The sequence below is a fragment of the Delphinus delphis genome, chromosome 2, assembly GCF_949987515.2.
Source record: "Delphinus delphis chromosome 2, mDelDel1.2, whole genome shotgun sequence".
In the NCBI taxonomy this organism is placed as follows: domain Eukaryota; kingdom Metazoa; phylum Chordata; class Mammalia; order Artiodactyla; family Delphinidae; genus Delphinus; species Delphinus delphis.
In genome coordinates this window covers 4,729,536-4,749,510 of record NC_082684.1, presented here as the reverse complement: position 1 = coordinate 4,749,510, position 19,975 = coordinate 4,729,536, and the positions used below count along the sequence as shown (strand labels likewise).

General features: G+C 34.9%; 2 long non-coding RNA genes, 14 other non-coding genes and 1 pseudogene across 16 annotated transcripts; all 17 read left to right on the top strand.

Annotated features, from left to right (window-relative positions):
* Positions 1-113: 113 nt before the first annotated feature.
* LOC132421386 (small nucleolar RNA SNORD113/SNORD114 family) lies at positions 114-184 on the top strand (annotated as a pseudogene).
* Positions 185-1,568: 1,384 nt separating this feature from the next.
* LOC132421367 (small nucleolar RNA SNORD113/SNORD114 family) lies at positions 1,569-1,643 on the top strand. Its single transcript, XR_009518629.1, has one exon. It is a non-coding gene; the product is annotated as a small nucleolar RNA SNORD113/SNORD114 family (small nucleolar RNA).
* A 688-nt stretch (positions 1,644-2,331) lies between these two features.
* Positions 2,332-2,403, top strand: LOC132421375 (small nucleolar RNA SNORD113/SNORD114 family). Its single transcript, XR_009518635.1, has one exon. It is a non-coding gene; the product is annotated as a small nucleolar RNA SNORD113/SNORD114 family (small nucleolar RNA).
* A 913-nt stretch (positions 2,404-3,316) lies between these two features.
* On the top strand, positions 3,317-3,391 carry LOC132421365 (small nucleolar RNA SNORD113/SNORD114 family). Its single transcript, XR_009518627.1, has one exon. It is a non-coding gene; the product is annotated as a small nucleolar RNA SNORD113/SNORD114 family (small nucleolar RNA).
* A 652-nt stretch (positions 3,392-4,043) lies between these two features.
* Positions 4,044-4,116, top strand: LOC132421409 (small nucleolar RNA SNORD113/SNORD114 family). Its single transcript, XR_009518664.1, has one exon. It is a non-coding gene; the product is annotated as a small nucleolar RNA SNORD113/SNORD114 family (small nucleolar RNA).
* Positions 4,117-5,036: 920 nt separating this feature from the next.
* LOC132421378 (small nucleolar RNA SNORD113/SNORD114 family) lies at positions 5,037-5,111 on the top strand. Its single transcript, XR_009518639.1, has one exon. It is a non-coding gene; the product is annotated as a small nucleolar RNA SNORD113/SNORD114 family (small nucleolar RNA).
* An 884-nt stretch (positions 5,112-5,995) lies between these two features.
* LOC132421387 (small nucleolar RNA SNORD113/SNORD114 family) lies at positions 5,996-6,070 on the top strand. Its single transcript, XR_009518644.1, has one exon. It is a non-coding gene; the product is annotated as a small nucleolar RNA SNORD113/SNORD114 family (small nucleolar RNA).
* A 781-nt stretch (positions 6,071-6,851) lies between these two features.
* On the top strand, positions 6,852-9,792 carry LOC132419415 (uncharacterized). The gene is made up of 4 exons (XR_009518196.1): positions 6,852-7,047; positions 8,221-8,282; positions 9,223-9,293; positions 9,735-9,792. It is a non-coding gene; the product is annotated as an uncharacterized lncRNA (long non-coding RNA).
* On the top strand, positions 7,661-7,733 carry LOC132421390 (small nucleolar RNA SNORD113/SNORD114 family). Its single transcript, XR_009518647.1, has one exon. It is a non-coding gene; the product is annotated as a small nucleolar RNA SNORD113/SNORD114 family (small nucleolar RNA).
* Positions 8,630-8,704, top strand: LOC132421398 (small nucleolar RNA SNORD113/SNORD114 family). The gene has a single exon (XR_009518653.1). It is a non-coding gene; the product is annotated as a small nucleolar RNA SNORD113/SNORD114 family (small nucleolar RNA).
* Positions 9,431-9,505, top strand: LOC132421373 (small nucleolar RNA SNORD113/SNORD114 family). Its single transcript, XR_009518633.1, has one exon. It is a non-coding gene; the product is annotated as a small nucleolar RNA SNORD113/SNORD114 family (small nucleolar RNA).
* Positions 9,793-9,943: 151 nt separating the features above from the next.
* Positions 9,944-10,018, top strand: LOC132421382 (small nucleolar RNA SNORD113/SNORD114 family). The gene has a single exon (XR_009518642.1). It is a non-coding gene; the product is annotated as a small nucleolar RNA SNORD113/SNORD114 family (small nucleolar RNA).
* A 514-nt stretch (positions 10,019-10,532) lies between these two features.
* Positions 10,533-16,751, top strand: LOC132419416 (uncharacterized). The gene is made up of 4 exons (XR_009518197.1): positions 10,533-10,605; positions 11,482-11,542; positions 12,678-12,770; positions 16,683-16,751. It is a non-coding gene; the product is annotated as an uncharacterized lncRNA (long non-coding RNA).
* LOC132421388 (small nucleolar RNA SNORD113/SNORD114 family) lies at positions 10,932-11,007 on the top strand. The gene has a single exon (XR_009518645.1). It is a non-coding gene; the product is annotated as a small nucleolar RNA SNORD113/SNORD114 family (small nucleolar RNA).
* On the top strand, positions 11,875-11,949 carry LOC132421400 (small nucleolar RNA SNORD113/SNORD114 family). The gene has a single exon (XR_009518654.1). It is a non-coding gene; the product is annotated as a small nucleolar RNA SNORD113/SNORD114 family (small nucleolar RNA).
* On the top strand, positions 13,129-13,203 carry LOC132421403 (small nucleolar RNA SNORD113/SNORD114 family). Its single transcript, XR_009518657.1, has one exon. It is a non-coding gene; the product is annotated as a small nucleolar RNA SNORD113/SNORD114 family (small nucleolar RNA).
* Positions 14,259-14,330, top strand: LOC132421438 (small nucleolar RNA SNORD113/SNORD114 family). Its single transcript, XR_009518689.1, has one exon. It is a non-coding gene; the product is annotated as a small nucleolar RNA SNORD113/SNORD114 family (small nucleolar RNA).
* Positions 16,752-19,975: the final 3,224 nt, after the last annotated feature.

Below are 19,975 nucleotides of genomic sequence, written 5' to 3'. Positions count from 1 at the left end.
ATCTTGTTTCAAGTTTTTATGACCTCCAGGCATTTATTTTATTATTATTAGTGAATTGATGACTTAATCAATAAAAACATGCAGACATGATTGAAGGTAATGAGGGCCAATCCTGGACCAATGGTGATGCTGGTGGGGTGTGAGTCATGGATGATGAGTACTTGTCTGGAACTCTGAGGTCCAACCCAGTAAGAAATCTAATCTATACCATACGTCCGTTAGAAATTATCCTGTGGACATGTGTTAGTAATATTCAAGGATCTTGTTCTTAGTTTTTGTTATGGAATTTGACTCTGTTATTACAGGTGGATCAATGAAAGAATCAATCAGTAAATACAGTTGACCCTTGAACAACGTGGTGTAACCCCACGCAGTCGAAAGTCCTTGTAAGGCTATCTCTGCTTCAGAAGCAAAGGAATTGATAAATGACTCACCCAAGGCCAGGAATCTTAAGTAGTTTGGATAGAATCAGGACTCAAACCCTGGTTCTTTTGATACCGCATGTTGTGATCTCTAATCAAACACAAATTTTTCCCACACTTAGTTAATTTAAAGATCCCTAAAATGAAAATACAGGTACTATATTTATTGAAAAAAATCCATGTACAAATGGACCCATGCAGTTCAAACCCGTGTTGTTCAAGGGTCAACTGTATACAAATAAATAAAGAGGGTGAAGCATTATCCAATTATGATAATGTCATGAAGTAAGAGAATCTGTTAATATATGTTAAAAACACTGATTCAATTAAGAAGGACATGATTTTATGATACTTCTCTGGCTAATGGTTCTATAGAAAGTACAAGTAATAATTATTATTCCTATTCTGGCTCAGTGGCAAGTTTGATGTTTTTTTGAGGGAAATATCAATAAATATTACCCCCAATTAATGAATACCTAAATTACTGATGTAATCGAAGGTGAAATACAAGGATTAATGAAGATAATATCTCAGTTTTTTTTTTTTAATCTTCTCTGCTTTGTACTTCTTAGAGTGGGCGCACCAAGCCAACTTAAACGTCTTGCATGATCGTGAACTCTAAGTGTAAGAAATAGTCAAAGTTCTTGTCTTGTTTTTGGTGGTTTGTTTAGGACGTTAACTGTAATATTAAAAAATAGTTAAATATAATAAAAAAGGCCAGGCATGGCCCCCTAATAAATACGGAACTGACATGAAACATTACATTGATGAATCAATATTTGCAACCACGTAGGTGATTAGCGAAATGTAAATTCAAGGAGGCAAATGATTCTATAGAGAGATGTTAGAGATTCTTTTTTCTTTGAATTTTATTTAATTAATTTTTTATACAGCAGGTTCTTATTAGTTGTCTATTTTATACATATTAGTGTATACATGTCAATCCCAATCTCCCAGTTCATCCCCCCACCCCCACCCCACCCCCGCGCTTTCCCCCCTTGGTGTCCATATGTTTGTAGAGATTCTCGAAGGTCTTATTTTCAAGTTTTTTTTGACTCATAGATATTTATTTTACAATTGTTGCTTTATCGATAAGTTAATCAGTAAAGAAATGTAGAAGTCAATGAAGAAAAAGTGGGCTGAGCCTGGACCAATGATGACCACTGGTAGTGTATGAGTCATGGATGGTGAATACTATGTGTCCAGAACTCTGAGGTCCAACACAATAGGAGATCTAGTCTATTTCCTCTGTTGGAAATTGCCATACTCACAGATGTTAGTAACATACAAGGATTGTGTTCTTGGTTTTTGTGTTCAAGAACTTTGATTTTATTAGTATAAACAGATAAATGAAAGAGTCACTCAATATAAACAAATAAATATGAATAAGTGAAGCACTGTAAATTATGAAAGTTAATAAATCCCTAAGAGGCTGAATAGCTGAAATGTGGAGAGCAAAGTCAATGCAGATAAGGTCTCAGTGTTTAAAAATCACCTTCTGTGCTTTGTACTTCTCAGCATGGATACATTGGAGCTGATTTAAGGATTCATCTAAGGTCACAAGATGTCTGATTGTCTCTGTGTTTGGCACATAGAAACAAATGTGAGTTTTTATGGGTAAACACTCTATTTGAAAAGTATGAAATATAAGCAAAGAATGCCAGACATGGTCCATTGATTAATAATGCAGCATTATATTGATTCATTCCTATATGAAATTTTGAGGGTGATTAATGACAGAGATATATGAGTGTAGTAAACGATTCTATAGACAGAAGTTAAACGATTCAAGGCCTATGTTCTAGGTTTTTTGTGCTTCATAGGTATCCATTTTATTCCTATTAGAGAATTTGTTGAATTAATTACTAAACAAAGGTAGATGAGAGTGGGGAAGAAAAGAGGCCAAGCCTGGAGCAATGATGACCACTGGTGGCATATGCATCGTGGATGATGAATACGTGTCTGGAACTCTGAGGTCCAACATAAAAAAGAAATCTAGTTTATTGCCTCTGTTGGAAATGATCCTATAGACAGATTTAGGATTTATTTTATAAAGCTCATGCTCAGGGGTCTTTGTGTTTATGGATTTTGATTCTATTATAATAAATGAATCAATAAAGAATCAATGTACAGATGTAAATGAATAAGATGAAGAGGGTGAAGCATCGTCCAATTATGAAGAAATTTAAGGCTAGAGATAATATTAATAAATATGGAAACACTAAGTCAGTTAAGAAATAAATGGTTCAAGGGTGTTTCCTCTAGCTAAGGATGTTATAGATAATATAAATAATGGCCAGTATTTACTCTGGGTTAGTAGAAAGTTCAATGTGGTTTGTTTTCTTAGGAAAAAGTTATATATTACTCAATTCATATATAACATAATCACTGAAAATTAATGTAGATACAAAGATCAGTAGAGGAAACATCTCAATCATGTTATCATCTACTCTGCATTCTGTGCTTTAGAATGGACACGCTTTAGCTGATTTAAACATATGTCTTGGTCAACAGTCTCTGAATTTGCCTGTACATGGAAACCAACGTGAGTAATAGTCAGTGGTCTCATCTTACCGTGGGTAGTTTGTTTAGGGTATTCTTTGAAATATTAAAAAAAATATTCACTATAAGAAAAAATACTAACCATGGTCCAGTGATTAAATTGGAAATGTATGAATCATTCTGTTGATTAATCTATCTTTAGAATGACGAGGGTGATTAATGAAAGAAGTGTACTCAATTAGGCAGTGGTTCTAAAGAAAATTATAAAGATACTGAAGGCTCTTGTCCTTGAGCTTTTGTGACTCATAGGTATTTATTTAATTACCATCAGTAAATTGATAAATTAATCACTAAACAGAAGTAGATGGGAGGAAGAAAAAGAGTCGCAAAACTGGACCAATGATGACATCTGGTGGCGTAGGAGTCATATACGATGAATACCATGTGTCTGGAAGTCTGAGGTCCAACACAAAACAAAATCTAGTCTGTTTCCTCTCTTGCAAATCATCCCTATAAACAAGGATATTGTTCTTCTAATTTTGGATCCATCAATTTCTATGTTATTAATATAAATAGATCAATGATACAACCAATAAACAAAGTATAACTAAATAAAAACAAGAATGAAGCCTTATCAACCATGAGTATATGTGGTGAGGCAAGAAGTACTATTAATATAAATTGAAGAAACTGATGCATATTAATAAATGGATGGACCAAGGGTGTTAGCTCTTTTTCTAAGGATCATGTCATTATATTCATATTTATGCTTATATATGTGTATAAATCATGGAAAATAATAAATACCTTTGTGACTGAGTAAATGAAATGAGGAAAACAAGGACCAATTTAGAGAAAGTCTCAATTTTTTTCTATCATCTGCTCTGCTCTGTACTCCTCAGAATGGACGCACGCTAGTGGATTTAAGCATCTTTCATGGTCACGTGCTCTATAGACCAATGTGAGTAATGCAGTAAGCAAATTCATGTCTTTGAGAGCTTCTCTTTTTCCTCAGATATTCACTGTATTGTTAAAAGTGTGGAATAGAATTAATATTAGTAATAATGAGTTAATCAATGAACTTATGCAGATGAGAATGAAGAGATAGAGGCCCATGTATGGACCAATGATGATGACTGATATCATGTGAGTCATGGGTGATGAATACTACATGTCTGAAACTCAGGTTCAGTAAATAAAAGAAATATAATCTGTTGCCTCTATTTGGTATTACACCATAGACAAATATTAGGAAAATAAAAGAGCAATTTTCTTGTTTTGTGTTCATGAATTTTGATTTTACTTTAAAAAAATAACCCAAAGAAATAAGTGTAAGTATAAATAAGTTAAGATGAAGAGGTTGAAGCATATTCACTCTTAATATATGTGGTAAGGCAATAAAAACTATTAATATTGATTGAAAATACTGAAGTTCATTTGGAAATGTAAATGGTGCAAATGTCATACCTCTTTGGCTAAGAATGGTCTAGAAAATGAATAACAGTCGAAGTTCTTATTCTATGGTAGTACCAGGTTTGATATTGTTCTTTTTTCTAAGAGAAAAATAAGAAATATGACCTGAATTTATGATATTCCTAAATGACTGACTAGATGAAGGTGGAATGTGTGGATCAATAACGAGTATCTCAATGTTGTTATTATCTCTCCTGCTTTTTACGACTCAGAATGGATACACTGGAACCTATTTACGTATTTGGCCATGATCAGGACCTCCATGGATGGCCCTGTGTGTAAGATCATGAAGACCAATGTGAACAACAGAGTCCTCTCATGGTTTAGGTGGTTTGTCTAGGATATTCAGTGTAATACTAAAAATTATTAAATATATTCAAAGATGGCCAAACATGGCTTAATGATTACCATGGAATTGACATGAAACTTTGTGTTGATTAATCGATATTTGCCACAATGAGGATGATTATTGAAATAAGTACATTCCATGAGGCAAAAGATTCTATAGGCAGAAGTTAGTATTTAAGATCTTGTCCTTGAGTTTTTTGACTCACAGATATTTATTTTATTATTATTAATGAATTAATAAAGTGATCAGTAAACAAATGTCGATGAGAATAAAGAAAAAGAGTCTAAGCTTGGACCATTGATGATGACTGATGGCCTATGAGTCGTATATGATGAATACTGTGTGTCTGAAACTCTGCGGTCCAGCAAAAGAAATCTAGTCCATTTCCTCCGTTGGAAGTGTTCCTATAGACAGATGTCAGGAATATATAGGAACCTTGTTTTATTCTTTGTGGTTCACGAGTTTTTAAAAATATTATTATAAAATGTTACTGGCTGAATAAACAAGTATATAAGTGACTAAAGATGAAGAGGGTTAAGTACTGTTCATTACTTAAATACATAGTAAAGAGAAATAATATTAATATAAGTTAGAATGGATAATTAACAGATCAAGTATATGATGCATTTTTGAGTAAGGATGATATAGACAGTGATACGTAATAGTCAATTATTGATCTGAGTCTATTGCAAGCTTGATGTTTGTTTTATTAAGGAAAAAACAAATAAATATTACCATAAATTAATAAGTACCTAAATGACTATGTATATGAATGGTGGAAAGTATGGATCAATGGAGAGAATATCAAAATTTTTATCACCTGCTCTGCTTGGTACTATTCAGGATTGATGCCCCAGCTGATTTCAGCTTCTGCTGTGATCAAGATTGTCCTATTGCCTCTGTATTAGAAAGAGACAAAGGTGAGTAATGGTCAAGTTTGTCATCTTAGATTGGGTCATTTGTTTAAAGGTATTCATTGAATTATTAAAAGTATTAAACATAATAAAAAAGTTAACTATGGCCCAATGATAAATATGATATGAAACATTATGTTGAGTCATCAGTATTGTGCACCATTGAGGTTGGTTAATAAAGAGAATCAGTCCATGTGTGAAATAGTTCTATAGACAGATGTTGGGAATATGCAAGGATCCTATTCTTGGACTTTGTGAATTATGTGTTTATTTTATGGTTATTAATAAATTAATGATTTACTTGATAAATGAAGGAGGAAAAAGACAGCCAAACCTGAACCAATGAAGACAACTGGTGGTGTATGTGTTGTGGATGATGAATAATATGTGTCTGGAACTTTGAGGTCCAACACAAAACGTAATTCATCAAATACCTGTGTTGGAAATGATCTTGTAGGCAGATATTAGAAATATACAGAGACCATGTTCTTACCCTGGATTCATTGATTAAATTTATTATTGTTAATGAATGGATGAATGATATTACTGTTGAAGAAGTATCAATAAATAGATAAAGGACCATTAAAGAAATAATAAATAAACAGATAAAAAGAGAGTGAAGCATTGTTCAACTGTGAGCATTTGTGGTGAGGCAAGAATTACTATTAATAAAAATTGAAAATATTGATGCCTCTTTAGAAATGAATGTATCAAGAGTGTCACCTCTTTGGCTAAGGATCATATAGATTCATAATTAGAGTCAATTTTATTTTCTAGGTCAGTATCAAATTTAAGGTTGTTCCTTTTGTTAAGAGGTAAAATCTAAATTATGAAAAAGTAATAACTACCTAAAGGACTGGACGAATATATTGTGAAAAGGAAAAATCCATTCAGACAAGGTCTCATTTTTATAAATTTATTTTATTTATTTATTTTTGGCCGCGTCGGGTCTTCGTTGCTGCGCGCCGGCTTTCTCTAGTTGCGGCGAGTGGGGGCTACTCTTCGTTGTGATGCGCAGGCTTCTCATTGCGGTGGCGTCTCTTGTTGTGGAGCACGGGCTCTAGGTGTACGGGCTTTAGTAGTTGTGGCACATGGGCTCAGTAGTTGCGGCTCGTGGGCTCTAGAGCGCAGGCTCAGTAGTTGTGGCACACAGGCTTAGTTGCTCCGTGGCACGTGGAATCTTCCCGGACTAGGGCTCAAACCCGTGTCCCCTGCATCGGCAGGAGGATTCTTAACCACTGCGCCACCAGGGAAGCCCGGTCTCGTTTTTAAAACATCATCTACTCTGCTTTATATTCCTCAGAATGGACCAGTCGAGCTGATTGGAAAATTCTCTCATGGTCACGTTCTCTGGTTGTCTCCACGTCTTTGGTGTATAGAGACCAATGTGAGTAATAACGTTCATGTCTTCATTCGAAACGTTTTTTAAAAAAGTGTACTTATTGGCCATCCGTGGCCAGTGATAAATATGGGATTATTCCCAATAGTATTTATTAATCAATTTATGGTATTGTAAGAGTAATTAATGAAAGAGAGATATCAATGTGATAAATGATTCTATGGACAGAAGTAAAATAGTCAAGGTTCTTATTCTTAAATTTATCTTATTTATTTATTTATGGCTGTGTTGGGTCTTCGTTTCTGCGCGAGGGCTTTCTCTAGTTGTGGCAAGCGGGGGCCACTCTTCATCGTGGTGCACGGGCCTTTCGCTATCGCGGCCTCTGTTGTTGCGGAGCACAGGCTCCAGATGCGCAGGCTCAGTAATTGTGGCTCACAGGCCCAGTTTCTCCGCGGCCTGTGGGATCTTCCCAGACCAGGGCTAGAACCCGTGTCCCCTGCATTGGCAGGTAGATTCTCAACCACTGCGCCACCAGGGAAGCCCCAAGGTTCTTATTCTTTGTTTTTATGTGAATCATGGGGTTTTAAAAATTAATATCAGTGGATAAGAAATTAATTAATGAGCTAATGTACAGGAGGATGAGCAAAAAGAGACTGACATGTGGATCGATGATGACCGCTGGTGGAGTATGAGTCGTGGATGATGACTACTTCATTCTGGAATCTGAGGTCCAATCAGAAAGAAATATAGTCTGTTGCCTCTGCTTGAAATCCTATAGACTGATTTCAGGAATCTAAAGGGACTCTTTTCTTGACTATTTTTTGTGAATTTTGATTCTTTTATTATAAATGGATCAATTAAAGAATCAGTGTACAAATATAAAAAAGCGAGGACGCTGAACATGAAGCACATGCACTCTTGAGATATGGGGTAAGGCGATGGAAACTGTTAAAACGTGCTGAGAATACTGAACGCCATTACGAAAAATAAGTGGTTCGAGTGGTTCGAGTGCCTTACCTCTTTGGCTCATGCTGATAGAGACGTTCTTATTCTGAGTCCATAGCGAGTCTGATCTTATTCATTTTTTAAAGAGGAAATTTGTTAAGTATTATCCCAGATTAACATATTACTGCATGATTGACTAAATGTAAGGTGGAGTGCACAGAACCATGGAGATAATGTCTTGATCTTGTTATATCTGTTTTGCTTTGTACTTCTCAGAAAGAGGACCCTGAACTCAGGAGCTCATGGGAGCATCTCTGTGTAGGAGCATGAAGTCCAGTGTGAGTAATAATCAAAGTTCTTGTCCTGGTTTGGGTGATTTGTTCAGGGTATCCCTGTAATAATTAAAAATGTATTAAATATAAGAAAAAAGACCAACTATGGTCCAGCGATTAAATTGGAAGTGTCTGAAACATTATGTTGATTAATCTGTTTTTACAACAATGATGATTAATGGAAGAGGTATATTCAATTAGGCAATGATTCTAAAGATAAATGACAGGGATACTGAAGGTTCTTGTCCTTGCATTTTTGTAATTCACATATATTTACTTAATTTTTATTAGTAGGTTGATGAATTAATGTATAAACAACTGTAGAGGAGAATGAAGAAAAAGGGGCCCAACCCCAGATCAGTGATGATGTCTGATGACCTAGGAGTCTTATACGATGAATGCCACATGTCTGGAAGTCTGAGGTCCAGCACAAAACAAAATCTAATCTGTTTCCTCTCTCACAAATGACCCTGTGGATCGATGTTAAGAGTTTACAAGGATACTGTTCTTGTAATTTTGGATTCATGGATTTATATATTATTAATATCAATCGATCAATGATAGAGCCAAAAAACAAAATACAAATAAATAAAAATGAGGATGATGCTTTGCCCACCTATGAATATACATGAGAGGCAAGAAATACTATTAATATAAACTGAGGAAACTGATGCATGTTAAGAAATAAATGGACCAACGGTGTTCCCTCTTTTCCTAAGGATCATACAGACACTGACCTCGATAAGTAATACCTAGTTTTATAGGCCTGGGTCTGTCTCAGTAGAGGATGTCAATCTTGTTTCATAGGTATATATCTCATATGTACATATATTCGGAAAAATTAATAAATACCTTTGTAAATGAAATGATGTAAACAAAGACTGATGTGGATCTTCTTTTGAAAGGTCTAGATTTTTAATCATCCGCCTCATCTTGTACTCCCCAGAAACGACACACCCAAGCTGATTCAAGCATTTTCTATGGTTTCCTCTGTGTGTTAAGAGCCTAGAGATGAATGTGAGTAAAGGTTAAGTTCTTGTGTTTAAGAAGTTTTTTTTTAAGGGTATTCACTGCACTGTTAAAAGTGTGAAATGTAATCCAAAACACCAGTCATAGAAAATGTCCATGAGAATGAAGAAACAGAGGCTCAGGCATGGACCAGTGATGACCGTTGGTGGAGTATGAGCCATGGACGATGACTACTTTGTGTCTGAAACTCTGAGGTCCAATCAAAAAGGAAATATAATCTGTTGCCTCTCTTTGAAGTGGTCTTATGGAAAGATGTTAGGATCATTTTTCTAAGGATCATATTATATTTATATTTATGCTTATATATGTGTATAAATTATGGAAAATAATAAATACTTTCATGTCTGAGTAAATAAAATGAAGAAAACCAGGACCAATTCAGAGAACGTCTCAAATTTTTTTTTTTCTGCTCTGCTCTGTACTCCTCAGAATGGACGCATGCTGGTGGGTTTAAGCATCTTGCACGGTCCTGTGCTCTATAGACCAATGTGAGTAATACAGTAATTAAATTCATGTCTTTGAGAGTTTTTTTTCTCAAGTATTCACTATGTTGTACAAGTGTGAAATATAATATCAGTCACTTAATGAATTAATCAATGAACTATGCCGATGAGAATAAAGAAATAGAGGCCCATATATGGACCAGTGATGATGACTGATATCGTATGAGTCCTGGATGATGAATACTATGTGTCTGAAACTCCGAGGTCCAGTAAAAAGAGAAGTATAATTTGTCACCTCTATTTGGCATGCTATTACTGACAAGTATTAGGAAAATAAAAGAACAATCTTCTTGGTTTGTGTTTATGAGTCTTTGATTTTATTGATACTATAAAAATTAGCCCAAAGAAATAATCAATGTACAAGTGTAAATAAGTTAAGATGAAGAAGCTGAAGCATATTCACTCTTAATATATGTGGTGAGTCAATAAAAACTATTAACATTGATCGAAAATACTGAAGTTCGTTAGGAAATGTAAGTGGCTCAAATGTCTGACCTCTTTGGTTGAGAATGATGCAGACAGTAAATAACGATCAAAGTTCTTATTATTGGTCTGTGTCAAGCTTGATGCTGTTTCGTTTGTTAAGAATAAATGAATAAACATGACCCCAATGTACTGTTTTCCTAAGTAAGTGACCAGGTGAAAGTTGAAATGTACGTATCAGTGGAGTGTCTGTCAATCTTCTTATCATCTTCTCTGCTTTGTATTCCTCAGAATGGATGCACCTGAATTGGCTGAGCATTGACCATGATCAGGAACTCTGCTGGTTGTCCTGTGTATAAGTACATGTGGTCCATGTAAGTAATTGTCAGATTCTTCTCTTGGTTTGGGTGTTCGTTTATTCGCTGTGATAATAAATAAATGTATTCAAAGAAGGCTAGACATGGTCTATGGATAAATATAGAATTGACATGAGATGTTATGTTGCTTAATAGGTATTTGCCTCAATGAAGATGATTAATGAAAGAAGAATATTCAATGAGGCAAATGATTCTATAGATAGCTATTAAAGATATTAAGGATCTAGTAGTCCTTGAGTATTTGTGATTCACAGATATTTATTTTATTATTATTGATGAATTGATCAGTAAATATAGATCAGAATGAAGAAAGAGTCCAATCGTGGACCGATGATGACGGCTAGTGACGTATGAGTTGTATACGATGAGTACTTGTGTGTCTGAAACTCTGAGGTCCAGCACAAAGAAATCCAGCCCATTCCTCCTGTTTAAAGTGATTCTATAGACAGATGTCAGGAATATACAAAGATATTGTTCTTGATGTTTGTGTCTGTGAATTTTACAAAACCTTATTCTGAAAGAATAAATGGCAGAATAAATAAACAAATGTGTAAGTAAAAATGAAGAGGCTGAAGTATTGTTCATCTTTAAAGTGTATAGTAAAGAAAATAATACTAATATAAATTGAAATCAATATTAAATGGATCAAGTGTATTACATCTTTGACTAAGGATGGTATAGACAGTGATATGTACAGTTTCTCATCTGAGTGAGTTACAACTTTGATGCTGAATTTGTTAAGAGGAAAATAAATAAATATTACCATTAATCAATAAATACCTAAATGACTATGTATCTGGATGGTGGAGACAATGAATCAATGGAGAGAATGTCTCCATCTTCTTATTTTCTTCTCTGCTTGGTACTATTCAGAATGGCTCTTCCAAGCTGATTAAGATCGTCATGTTGCTCCCGTGTCAGGAAAGAGACAAAGGTGAGTAACGGTCAAAGGTCAAAGTTCTTGTCTTGGTTTGGGTTATTTGTTTAAAGGTTTCACAGTATTATTTAAAAAAATAATAAATATAATTAAAATGAACTATGTCCAAATTTAAACATCATATGAAATATTATGTTATTTAATCAACATTGAAATTCACTGATCAAAGAGATAAAGTCTACATGGGATATGGCTCTATATACTATGCTTGGGATATGCAAATATCTTGCTCTTGGGTTTTGGAATCATGTATTCATTATATTATTATCAGTGAATTAGTTTGATTTATTTAATACAGATGCAGAAATGAGTGAAGAAAAAGAGAAACATATACCGGTGATGACAACTGGTGGCATATGAGTTATAAACAATGAATACTACGTGTCTGGAACTCCGGGCTCCAACACAAAACATAATTAGTTGAATCTCTCTTTTGGAAATGATCCAGTAGACCAGCGGTCCCCAACATTTTTGGCACCAGGGACCGGTTTCGTGGAAGACAATTTTTCCACGGATGTCACGGAGGGAGATGGTTCACGCGGCAATGCGAGCGATGGAGAGCAGCGATGGGGAGCGGCAGACGAAGCTTCGCTCGCTCGCCCGCTGCTCACTTCCTGCTGTGCAGCCCGGTTCCTAACAGGCCTTGGCCCAGCCCCGGTCCGCAGTCTGGGGGTCGGAGACCCCTGCAGCAGACAGATGTCAGAAATATACAAATATTGTTCTTATTTTGAGCTCATAGATTTAGATTTGCTATTACTAATGGATTGACGGTAGAATAAAATAGAAGTAAATAGATAAAGAAGAATGTTAAGCATTGTCCAACTATGAACGTATGTGGTGAGGCAAGAAATATTACTCATAAAAATGGAAGAAGACACTGCTGCCTCCTAAGAAATAAATGAATCAAGGATGTTACCTCTGTGGCTAAGAATCACGTAGGCTGATGAATAAGAGTCAGTTTTATTTACTGGATCAGTTTCAAGTTTGAGAGAGTTTCCTTTGTTAAGAGAAAAGAAAATCCATATCATGAAAAATATATAAATACCTAAATGACTGAGTAACTGGACGGTGGAAAGCAGGGATCAATGGAAATAAGGTCTCAATTATCTTTATCATCTGCTCTGCTCTGTAGGCCTCAGAATGGACACACCTGAGCTGATTTAAGCATCTTCCATGGGTACCAGGTCTACGGTTGCACCCGTGTGTTAGGAGCATGCAGACCAATGTGAGTAACAGTCAAAATTCTTGTCTTATTTTAGTGTTTTTTAAAAAAGCATATTCACTGTATCATTATGAAGTATTAATGTGAAGTATAATTGCATAAGGCTAACTATAGCCCAGTGACAAATATGGAATTGATTATATAAATATGGGGTTGATTATATTGATTAATGCATATAGGAAAATCAGAATAATAAATGAGAGAGATATATTGATGTGAGAATTATCCTGTATACAGTTTAGGGCTATCAAGGCTCTTCTTGGGTTTCTGTGAATAATAGGGTTTAAAAATTATTATTAGTGAATTAATGAATTAATCAATGGACAATGTACAAACGATTGAAGAAAAGGAGGGACAATACTGGATCGATGATGACTATTGGTGTAGTCATGTATGTCGTGTATGATGAATCTGTGTCTGGAACTCTGAGGTCCGATGCAAATGGAAACTAGTCCATTGCCCTGTGTGAAGTGATCCTATAGACAGATGCCATGGATATACAAGAATCTCATTTTTGGTTTACGTTCATGCATTCTCTATTTTTATAGTCAGATCAATGAAATAATCGATAAATACATACATAAATAAAGATGAAGGTCATTAAGCATTGTCCAATTATAAAAATATGTAGCAAGACAAGAAATACTATTAACATATTTTGAAAATACTTCTATTTATTAGGAAACAAATCATACAAGGTGTTACCTCTGGCTAAGGATTTTATAGGCAGTGTGAAGCAGTTAATAGGCAACGTCCATATTCTGTGTCAGTGGCAAGATCGTTATTGTTTGTTTACTTAGGAGGCATTAAGTAAACATTTTCCCAAGTTGCTAATTTCCTAAATAACTCACTAAGTGAAAGGTGAAATACAAGGACCAATGTTGATTAGGTCTCAGCCTTTTAAAATCATCTCGTCTGCTCTGTACTACTCAGAATGGACCCCCTCAAGCTGGCTTAATGATTCTTCTATGATCACAAGTTCTATGGTTTAGAGCATGGTGACCAATGTGAGTAATAGTCGAAGTTATTGCCTCGGTTTGGGTTGTTTGTTTAAGGGTATTCACTGTATTATTTAAAAATGTGAAATATAATCAGTGAATGCCAACCATGGCCCCCAAATGCAATTAATATGAAGCATTATGTTTATTCATCCAAGTCAAAACATTGAGGTCAATTAATGGAAGAGATGGTTTGATGAGGGAAATAATTCTACAGACAGATGTTAGGGATTAGTCCATGCTAACCTTGGACTAACAATAAGTAAAGTTAGATGTGAAAATGAAGCAAATATGATGACTAATCCGTACATTCAACACAAGGCCGATTAACAAAAGAGATCTGGACTTTTCACTCTGTAAAAAATGATTCTACATACAGATGTTAGGGATATTAAAACTACTTTAAAAATTTATGAGTATATGTTTCTCATTATGAATTAACGATTTATCTCTAAACAAAATTATAATTGAATGAAAAAAAGAGGATGGAGTCTGAAGTAATATTGAGGACTGGTGGCATGTGAGTCAAGGATGAGCAATGCTTACCTAGAACGCTGAAGTCCAAAGCAAGAAGAAATCTAGTCCATTCTTCTGATATAAATGAGCCTCCAAAGACTTGTTAAGGATATCCAAGGATCTTATTTTTGGGCTTTTGAGTTTCATAGATATTGATTGCTTAGTAAAAGTTAATCAATACAATAATAACTAAACAAATGTATGAGTAAATGAAGGAAAAATAGGGCCAAATCTGGAATAACTATAGAGTATGTGATAAACATCATTACCAACCTATTTCTAAGGAACCGAAGTCTATTATAAATATGTAGAGGTTTTTATATCATGAGACCCAGAGAAAGATGTTTGTAATTGTTGATGTTTATGTTCTGGGTTATCTTTGGGTTGCAGGCATTTTTTTTTTTAATTAAGAAATGGGAAAAAAAAGTTTATATAATTGAACCCCCTTACTACATTAAAGAGGGCTTAACATGAACCAGTGACAAAAATGTGTCATATGACAAGTTATGATCAAGCCCTTGGCTTCAGTGTTCCATTGGTAATCATTCCACAGTGTATACATAAATCAAATCTTCATGTTGTACATTTTAAATATATGCAAACTATGTTTGTCAATTACTCCTAAATAAAGTTGGGAATAAAAAGTATATAGTCCCTTGATGCTTAACGATAATGAGGGGCTGGATGCAGTTACTATTAATGAGTGTTATTGAATTGAGTTTCTATACAAGGATACTGATCTTAGTATTATAAATTAATAAATAAGTTAATACCTTAATAAGATCAAAGGGGACAAAGCACCTGGCCAGTGATGAATATGTGATGAAACATGATTCATCAGTTTTACTCCTGTTGTGTCCCTCTTGAGAAAAACGAATCTTAGCTCTGGCCAGTTTGAATAAGGGGGATTAGACAGATATACACAATAGGCATTTGTCTCTTGGTTTCTGGGAAGTTAAACATTTTGCATTTTCTTTACGACACGAATAGTTTGTCAGATTCTTTCACGCATTAAAGAATGGATGAATGAAAATTAAAGCTATTAATAAATAGCTACCGACAAATAAATTCAAAGAAGACCAAATATGGATATATGCTGAAGATATGCAATGTGGCAAGTTTTATGAAGTCATCGAATTCAGTACAAGTTTTTAAAAGTTTGAGGGTTTTACATTCACTTTCACAGCTACTTATTCCATACTAGGTTTGCACCACAGTTTATAAACATTCCTCTGTGGAAAAGACCTAAGCTGTGAATTGAGTGAAGCAACCCACAGGAAAATGTCAGATATTTACGGTGTTTGGATGTGGAGTGGTTGGCGGGTCCATGGTCATTCTTTCTTACATCTTTAAAGAATGCAGAAGTTAAATGAAAACGAGTCAAGCACGGATCCATGATGTGAATGGAATGCAGTCTGAATGTGTCTTGTGATTAATTCGTTTCTGCATCACTGAAGTTCATTTCAAAAGGAGATTTGAGATATCTGTGGGAATAAGTGTAGAGCTAGATTTCAGTAATTTTCAAGCAACTAATTCTGGGGTTTAAATGGATCATGGGGACTTATTACATTATTCTAAGGGAATAAATTAAAGAATCAAAAGACGGATAGATAGGTGATAGGTAGATAGATAAAGAGAGTAAAGCTGGGTTAATTAAGAAAAAATGTTGTGAGAGAAATTTTTGTTCACATAATTCTGGAGCACAGCAGTGCATTAAGAAACCAGTAGATCAAGGGTTTTACCTCTCTGGGATAGGTTAATAATAGAGCAGTGTTCTTGAGTGAGAACCAGAATCACCCGAAGGGCTTGTTAAACTACAGATTGCTGGTCTCACTCTCAGCATTTCTGATTCAGTAAAATTAGTGTCAGGTCCGCTAATCTGCATTCCTAACACGTTCCCAAGTTCTGCTAATGCTGCCTATCAGGAAACAACGTTTCGAGAATCACCGATAAAGTCAAATATATGTCATAATAGTTAGTGCTGTTGCTGTGTGTCAGTGGTGAGTTCCAGGTTGCTCATTTTTAAAGAAATAACAAATACATTAATTAATAAACATCTAAAAGTCTAAGTAAACGAAGGGAGAAAAGCATGGTCCAATGGAGAAAATGTCTCATTCTTTTAACATCATCTTTGTACTCTACAAAATGGGTGCCCCTGAACTGATTTAAGCATTCTGAAAAGACCAAGATCTGTAGGCTGCCAGTATGTTTAGGAATGTATAGTTAAAATGAGTACGCGGCTACATACATGAACAAAATCAAACAAGGTTAGGCCTGTACTAAGGATGAGGAACCAAAGTTTATGATTAATTTGATTATGATTAATTTGATCACTTAGGATGATTTTAAAAACAGGTTGAGTCCATGTCATTCATTTTATAGCTCTTTAAATTTGTTTTAGGTTTTCCCTACACATTCCTTAATTGATAACGATGTAAGCTATTTTCATTATGAGGACGGAGCACATAGGATACGTAAGTACTAGTCGGTATTGTAGTGCTGATGGTGGGTTCATGCTATATATAGAAACAATATACAAATTATATGAAGAAAAGGCCAACAATGGACCGATTCTGAACTATATTTTATGATGAAAACATCTACGAACTACTGAGGTCCATTACAAAAAAATACTAAGTGTTTACATTTGTGGGAATGAGCCCATGGATAGATTTCAGTAATCTTCAAGGATCATATTCTCAGTCTTTGGTGCTTCATGGATTTTGATTTTATTAAGTGAATAAATGAAAGAATAAACAGATATGTCAGTGTATGAAGATGAAAAGGGTGAAGCATATCAAATTATGAAAATATGTGGTGAGGTATGAATTACTATTAATATAACTTAGAACCATGAGAGTTCATTAAGTGATAAATGGATCAAGCAGGTTACACTTTGGGGTAAGGATGATATAGACAGTTATATGTATTAGTCTGTCTTCTTGCTTTGAGTCAGTCATGAGTTTGAGTAGTTTGTTTACTTTAGATAAAAAGAAGTTTATCACACTATAAAATAATAAATACTTAAATATTAAGAAAATGAAATGAGAAAACCATGTATTAATGGGAAGAATGTCTCAATATTTTATTATCTGCATTGCTTATACTCAGAATGAATGAACTGAACTGATGTAAGCCTTTTGCCCTGGCTGTGAATTCTGTATTAGGAGCAAAGAGACCAATGTGAGTAATAGTCAAAGCCCTTATCTTGGTGTGGGGGGCTTGTTTAAGAATATTTGCTGTTTTGTTATAAACATGTATTAAGTATAATCTAAGAAGTTAGCCATGGCCCACTATGGGTTTCGTATGTCACATACATCCCTTAATGAATAGGTGCAAACTAAGATTGATTAATGAAAGATATAGTTGCTGAGGGAAATTATTCTATGTACAGGTGTTAGGGATACTTGAAACTCTTGTTCTTGAGTTTTTGTGCTTCATGTAAATTTATTTTATTATTATTAGGCAATTAAAAATTAAAAATCAACGAGTGTGCAAATGAACGAGGAGAAAGAGGGCAAATCCTGGACTGAGATGGGACCGCTGGTGGGGTATGAATCACGGGTGATAGATGATATGTATCTGGCTCTGAGGTACTGTCCAGAAAGAGATCTAGTCTGTGGTCTCTGTTGGAAGTGATCCTCAAGACAGACTAGGAATGCACTGAAGTCTGTTCTTGGACTTTTGTGGTTCATGAATTTTGATGGTATTATTGCTACAAAAAATCAATAACAAAATCTATACAATTAGGTAAATAAAGATGAAAGGGTGAAGTACTGTCCAGTAATATGAGACAAGAAATACTATTGATTTAATTTGGAAATATGAGTATCCATTAAGATATAATTGGATCAACACTATATAAAATTTAGTTATTAAATTCTGGAAAGTATTTTATTTAATTTTATATATTTATTTATTTACATCTTTATTGGAGTATAATTGCTTTACAGTGGTGTGTCAGTTCTGCTTTATAACAAAGTGAATCAGTTATACATATATATATATCTCCATAACTCTTCCCTCTTGCATCTCCCTCCCTTCCACCCACTAGGTGGTCACAAAGCACCGAGCTGATCTCCCTGTGCTATGCGGCTGCTTCCCACTAGCTATCTGTTTTACATTTGGTAGTGTATATATGTCCATGCCACTCTCTCATTTTGTGCCAGCTTACCATTTCCCCCCAACCCCGTATCCTCAAGTCCATTCTCTAGAAGGTCTGCGCCTTTATTCCCGTCTTGCCCCTAGGTTCTTCATGACCATTTTGTTGTTTGTTTTTTAGATTCCATATATATGTATTAGCATATGGTATTTGTTTTTCTCTTTCTGACTTACTTCACTCTGTATGACAGACTCTAGGTCCATCCACCTAACTACAAATAACTCAATTTCGTTTCCTTTGATGGCTGAGTAATATTCCATTGTATATATGTGCCACATCTTTTTTATCCATTCATCGGATGATGGACACTTAGGTTGCTTCCATGTCCTGGCTATTGTAAATGGAGCTGCAATGAACATTTTGGTACATGACTCTTTTTGAATTATGGTTTTCTCAGGGTATACGCCCAGTAGTGGGATTGCTGGGTCATATGGTAGTTCTATTTGTAGTTTTTTAAGGAACCTCCATACTGTGCTCCATAGTGGCTGTACCAATTCACATTCCCACCAGCAGTGCAAGAGGGTTCCCTTTTCTCCACACCCTCTCCAGCATTTATTGTTTGTAGATTTTTTGATGATGGCCGTTCTGACTGGTGTGAGATGATATCTCATTGAAGTTTTGATTTGCATTTCTCTAATGATTAATGATGTTGAGCATTCTTTCATGTGTTTGTTGGCAATCTGTATATCTTCTTTGGAGAAATGTCTATTTAGGTCTTCTGCCCAGTTTTGGATTGGGTTGTTTGTTTTTTTGATATTGAGCTGCATGAGCTGCTTGTAAATTTTGGAGATTAATCCTTTGTCAGTTGCTTCATTTGCAAATATTTTATCACATTCTGAGGGTTGTCTTTTGTTCTTGTTTATGGTTTCCTTTGCTGTGCAAAAGCTTTTAAGTTTCATTAGGTCCCATTTGTTTATTTTTGTTTTTATTTCCATTTCTCTAGGAGTTGGGTCAAAAAGGATCTTGCTGTGATTTATGTCATAGAGTGTTCTGCCTATGTTTCCCTCTAAGAGTTTATTTATTTTTGTTTTTATTTCCATTTCTCTAGGAGTTGGGTCAAAAAGGATCTTGCTGTGATTTATGTCATAGAGTGTTCTGCCTATGTTTCCCTCTAAGAGTTTGATAGTTTCTGGCCTTACATTTAGGTCTTTAATCCATTTTGAGTTTATTTTTGTGTATGGTGTTAGGGAGTGTCCTAATTTCATTCTTTTACATGTAGTTGTCCAGTTTTCCCAGCACCACTTATTGAAGAGGCTTTCTTTTCTCCACTGTATATTCTTGCCTCCTTTATCAAAGATAAGGTGACCATGTGTGTGTGGGTTTATCTCTGGGCTTTCTTTCCTATTCCATTGATCTATATTTCTGTTTTTGTGGAAGTACCATACTGTTTTGATTACTGTAGCTTTGTAGTATAGTCCGAAGTCAGGAAGCCTGAGTACTCCAGCTCCGTTTTTCTTTCTTAAGATTGCTTTGGCTATTCAGGGTCTTTTGTGTTTCCATACAAATTGTGAAATTTTTTGTTCTAGTTCTGT